The sequence below is a fragment of the Python bivittatus genome, unplaced genomic scaffold (assembly GCF_059951505.1).
Source record: "Python bivittatus isolate LINGU-HERP-01145 unplaced genomic scaffold, Pbiv_v1 ctg000570_np1212, whole genome shotgun sequence".
Classification (NCBI taxonomy): domain Eukaryota; kingdom Metazoa; phylum Chordata; class Lepidosauria; order Squamata; family Pythonidae; genus Python; species Python bivittatus.
In genome coordinates, this window is record NW_028277097.1 from 11,742,698 (window position 1) to 11,748,765 (window position 6,068).

At 40.4% G+C, this 6,068-nt stretch overlaps 1 long non-coding RNA gene across 2 annotated transcripts in view; it reads left to right on the top strand.

The window, feature by feature from the left end:
- The window catches only part of LOC112541349 (uncharacterized), a 36,915-nt gene that overhangs the window by 18,465 nt on the left and 12,382 nt on the right, over positions 1-6,068 (top strand). The window lies entirely within an intron of this gene.

The window sequence follows — 6,068 nt, forward strand, 5'->3', positions numbered from 1 at the left end:
AATTAAATGTCTTGAAAATTTGGGCCCATTAACTTCAATAAAACAAGGATGGGGAATCTGGTCCTTCCATTGTTGAATTACAGAACCCAACATCCTGTACCATTGGCTATGGGCTAATTGGGACTGTTGGTTGTTACAGTTCAACAGCTTATGGATAAGCAAAAATTCTCATTCCATTCAGGTGCAAATTCCAGTACAGAGTGGAGAAAACGGATCCTTTCTTTGTTCTTCTGAAAGAAAGATCTCACTGATTTCAGGGGGAAAGAAAGCATATATATTCCAGTCTATTTAATGTGCTCATCCTTCCTGTTGCTGTTGGAACAGAGATGCAATAAAACTTTCCACCATTGTAAATGATTTCATTCTTGAAGATCTTCACTGAGGGAGGTCTGGTAGATTTCTAGCTGCGCTCTTACTTTAATGTCTGCTTACATCAGAAAACCAAAACCCCATACTGTCAATATAACAAGCACAGACCCAGCACAGGACATGATTAGCTCCATGTTCACATCTTCAAAACTAGTGTCTGGTCAGTAAGTTTTCATGACACCAGAGGTGAGTAATACTTTTGTTTAGGGAAGCCCCTTTCTTAATGAGGCTGAAGAGGTCTTAAGAATTACTGTACATTTCTAGATGGGAAGGGAGGGGATGGGAGGTTGGCCCATTTTCCATTTGGGGAACTTGGGGATATTTTTAATACATCTTTTTAATGATTTTTCTGAATATAAGACAAATCACACTGCTGTTATTGCAGAGGCGGGACATGGGGTTAAATAAAATTATCTGTGATCTCATGATGGATGCATGTAAAAAAGGGCAGACTTCAACTGTACAGTTGCACCTGCCACCTTGACTTTTCTGATTCCCTTGCAAATATCCCTGGTGTTTTGCTGCTAAATTGTGGTAGGGTGAGCAGGAGGAGCTCCAGAAGCCAGGCTGAAGATCATAGCGTATCAACCTCAGTCTGCTATGGTTTGCTTCTCCTGAAGGTACAAAAAGCATCCAGTAGAATATCAAATTATTATTCACTGCCATCTTTTATTTCACTATCAACTCAAATGCAGGGGAGAGGGTCAAGAAAAGCAAGATGGCAACCATGACCACACAATTAAAGCTGCGTTCCTTTTGTGAATGTATTAGCACCACACACACATGCAAAGGGCTGGACTTCAACTGCACTGCTGACACTGCCATTTTGCCTTTTTTGACAGATATTCCCTCTGGACCCTACTGCCTCAGATACCACAAGGGAATAATAGTTATTGGCATCAATGGCAATTTCACCATTATTTGGGTTTAGTTCTATAGAATAGAAAAAAATAATCTGTTGTGTTGAGAAAGAGCAGGGAAAAGTGGGCTGTGTTCTCACAACACACCTAACACAGGGACTAACTTGGTCCAACCTGCTTACTGATCGCTCTGGTGGCACCCAATTACAATAACTGGGTCAAAATCACCACTTTGGGGGTACAGGGTCTCACCCACTTTTCCAAGACATTCTTGGCATCCCATGAGCCTTTGCACCAGGAAAGTACTGGTAAGACTTCATGATATCACTCACCTCTTCCTCATCTGCCAAGAAGTCATCAGTGAATGTGACTTGAGCACTGCAGCCAAGCAACGTTTGGGAGGTGTGTTCTGTACTGCCAGTTCTTATCAGTGAGTGCTGTAATGGAGAATCTAGTTTTATAGCTATTCTTTCTCTCCAGCTTTGTTTTTTCTTGGAGGACCAGGTATGCAAAATGACCAAAGGTATTTCCACAGGATGGCTTTGTGGATGAAGTTAGTTTAATGCTGTGTATGACTGGGTCTGTTTGAGGTTAAATTCAATCCCTTGGGGGTAAACTAACTTGGTCAATAAAAAACAAGGGTGTGCTTAGAAGTGGGATTTGCCTGGTTCAATCAACCTAGCTAACAGCCATGAAGTTTTAATGAGACTTCTATAATTTTGGGCTCTTTGGTATCAGTGAACATTGACTCTCATGCTGGCTGGAGATTATGACAAATTCAGCCATAATGGTCTGTGGGAATATCCTTGAGAGGCAGGAGAAGGAAGAGCCGCAGCCAGGGCAATGGTCAGATAAGAGACACCTCAGCCAGAAGCAATGGGGGCATAGAAAGCATCTCAGAAGGGATTCTTCCTAGTTCCCTGGAAAGTAAAGATGGGCGGGGGGGAAGGATCTGTTTTCAGACTTGCAAGGTTCTGTTACTGTAACCTTAAAATAAAGGTAGTGTTAGTACTCATGGTTTTGGTTTCCTGTCTGGACTACCTTGAAGGGCTGGCATCAGTCTTGCAAGTCTGAAAACACATCTCTCTCCTCTCGGCTTTACTTCCCATCAACACAACTGGAGGGTACCACATTGGAAGTTGTCTGACCAATCAATATTTCTTTAAAAAAAACACACGAAAAAGACCGATTATGAAAAACAGATGGAAGTACCTCTGATTCAGCTCAACAAGTGGGTAGGGTTCTTTGAAGTTTATATAGCACCGCTTATACCAAATCCAGTTCAATGAAGCTGGAATTAATGTTTCTAAATACAGATGGGCCTCTACTTTTCTGTTAGATTATGATTTAGGTTACCAACTTAATGGTTTTTGACTGGAAGTTTTGGAAAATAAAAGGTCTAGAAAACAACCTACTTTAAAACACAATTGATTTACAACCTGGTCTGAGGGAATTCAGTCAGATCTAAATCTCATTGACGCTGGTGAGTCTTCCTTTCAGGTATGTATATATAAGTCTGCTATTGGCTAATTGATTATGTGCCATCAAGTCATTGATGACTCTTAGTGACCACAAAGATAGATTTTCTCCATGAAATCTTCCAATAGGGCAAAGCAATCATATATGGGAATGAAGAAGTGGAGAATTGTGTAGTTGAAAATGCAATTGAAGAAACCATAGATGGTAGTTCAAATCCTGTGGCTACTTGTGGAAACAAAATGGATCCATGTGATACCCACTGAGAATATTGTGGCTCACCATTGCTGGAACCGCTGACATTGTTGATCTAAACCCCTAAAGCTGTTTGCAGTGTTACTGGTGGGGGCAGGAGAGAACTTGGCAGAAGATACATTCTCCACTGATGGAACTTCACTCACAGATAGGCACCCCTCCTCCCGCCACCCAATGGATTACAGTTTAGAATTGCACAGATAAGCAACTGATCATTTAATTAATTGATTTGTATTAATTTTTAGATGGATAAAATATTTCTGAAGCGAGATTACATATGGTTTTTGGATAAAGCACATATGTCATAGCAGTAATCATATCTGAAGATACATTCACATTCTTGGATGAGGAAAAGGGGAGAACACCTCTTTCAAGATGGTGCTTTATTATTATTTTTTTTTGTAAACATGTCTTGCAAAACACGTTTGTGTGTTCACACACACACACACACACACACCCTAGCTGACTCAGACTGCATCTGTGGTTTGGATGAGCGTGAATACTCTTTAAATACTGCAATTTTTAAAATCCCATTAATATAAATAAGTCATTGATCAAATGCTGTATCCTTATTCCCCTTGCTGGGGAATTCTGGGAACTGAAGTCCACACATCTTAAAGTTGCTGAGGTTGAGAAACGCTGTTTTATAGGAATAAATATTAAGAATTGAATTCCCAGGAAAGCAGTGATTTACAGTGGGTTGGATGATAGAAATGACATGTGTTATCCAAAGAAAAATTCTAAAACCATTCCAGATTTGGGGGGGGGGGGGGGACACACACCAAAGCTTTCAATTGTGTCAGAGAAGTATTTGTAGTCTATTCGCTGAGGCAGAGATATGGCATCTGAATAATTTTCAGATTGTGCTGTTGTGTTAATCAGGGGATGTCCCCCAAAGCTTACGAGTTCATTATTTCTTAGAACACTATTCTTCAATAGGAACAATGATTCAGACCAATAACGCATCAATGATAATTCCATCTGTGGAAGGGTACCAGATCTAGGCTGTACTAGATGGGAGAAAAGTGACACAAAACTCCTAGTTTTTTGCTGCTGTCTAGTGCCATCTGAATTTTTGCAGCTTAAGTTTTATCCCCCTATTCAACCTCAGCAATCACTTTTCTAAACAGAAAATTCCTTACTAATTGCTGTAAGGCCCAACATTTCACCTTAAGATAATGCAAAATTCAGAACTAGGGGCTCCATTCTGCTCAGCCAAGTGGCTTAGGGATTGGACCATCGCTTCTCTGCAGTTCACGTCTGTGCCCCATCAGTTGAAGAAATGGTCTTGTCCCTGGAAGGGTTTCTTCTCCTTTGGGAATGAGTGTTTGAGAAATGACACGATTGACCCCCAAACTTCTACCTTGCTATGTGTAGAGAACCACAGAGATGGCTTTGGAGAAAGAATGCAGCAGTTAGCAAAGATGCATTAAGCCCAGGAAAGGAAAGAGGCATTAGAAAGAACTTTAAAATGACTCTGTGTTGACACTTCGATATAAGGAGGGAAGGGAAAACATTGTCAGGCTTTCAAGGTTGATGCTAGCCCTTTGAGGTAGGCGAGATCAGGAAACTGACTCAACAGGAAATATTGGAACTCTACGTGCAGAGAGTTTTGGAGTGGGTGGCTAATAATATTATTAATAGTAGTAGTAGTAGCAGTAGCAGTAGTGGACATTGCAATACCTGGAGACAGCAGAATAGAAGAGAAAGAACTGGACAAAATCAAAGACCTGCAAGTAGAAATAGAATAACTGTGGCAAAAGAAAGCAAAAATAGTGCCAATAGTTATAGGTGCCCTAGATGCAACCCCAAAACATCTGGAGCACCACCTGAAGGCCATCAGCATTGACAAAATCACCATCAGTCAACTGCAAAAGGCAGCTTTACTTGGAAGAGCTTATATCCTGTGACGATACCTTTAACACCATCAAACAACAGCATCTGCCTATCCCAGGTCCTTGGGAAGGAGGATTCAATAGGTGGATAAAAATGTCAAATCCAGTCTAAACATCTGGCTGATTGTGCAAAAAAGATGATGATGATGATGATGATGATGATGATGATGATGATGATAATAATATCTTATTGATATAGACTATAGTAACAGAATCCTGAAAGTCTGAGAGCATTTTCCCTCCCCTCCCTCTTATATGACAGTCAAGGCAGAGTCACTTTAAGTTTCTTTTGAATACCTTTTTCCTTTCCTGAGCTTAATTCATGTTTTGCTAAATGGTGCCACGTTCTTTTTCCAAGGATATCTCTGTAGTTCTCTACACTATGGAACCACGCAAAAGAGGGGAATTAAAGCAAAAAATGCAGGAGATAATTGGCAGATCAGAAACATGCTACTTCTACTTAAGCAAACACACGGTGTGCAAAATGATGGTGTTTTTGCACAAACACGGCATGCACAAAATTATTTTTATGCCGGTAATAGCAAAGGGCCACATTAGCTGCTTAGTCTGAACTGCACTGATGGTAGCTGGACCAAGTGCTTCCAACATGGGATATGGAAAGAAGAAAGGGCTTTAAAAATTGGGTCAATGGCCAAATTGCCATTTGGGTATTCAGCTACCATCCCAGATGCTTAAATGCATGGAAAATGTCTTTGACTTTTCCTTGATTTTGACTTCCAAAGGGAAAAACTAGACTTTGGGAACAATTCAGTAGTCCCTTAATGATGATACATTCTCGGTGATCTTAATAGGCCAATATTGCCATAAATCATCATTCAGTCCAAACATCAGGAACAATTCTCAGACTGACCATGAATTAACACAGGCATGTTCCACTGTTAATAGCAATAGCATAAATTAACCCCTCCCCCAAAGACGTCCCAAACCAGCAACAACAATAAGCTAATCGGAATAAGCAAACACAGAAATTCTAACAGTTGATAGTTTCACCTTTTCTTCTTTTGCAGAATGTGAAAAATATATGACTATGAAAATACTTTAATATTCTTGGCAGCATAGCTAAGAAATGCAAAACTCTCTGCTGTAAACAGCCTTGACTTTCCTACTGCAGGAAGAGAAGAAACGCTTTGGCGTTGCCGAACAGGCAAAGCCGCCCTCCTTAGCCTTGAAAACTGGCAATAAACAGGAGACT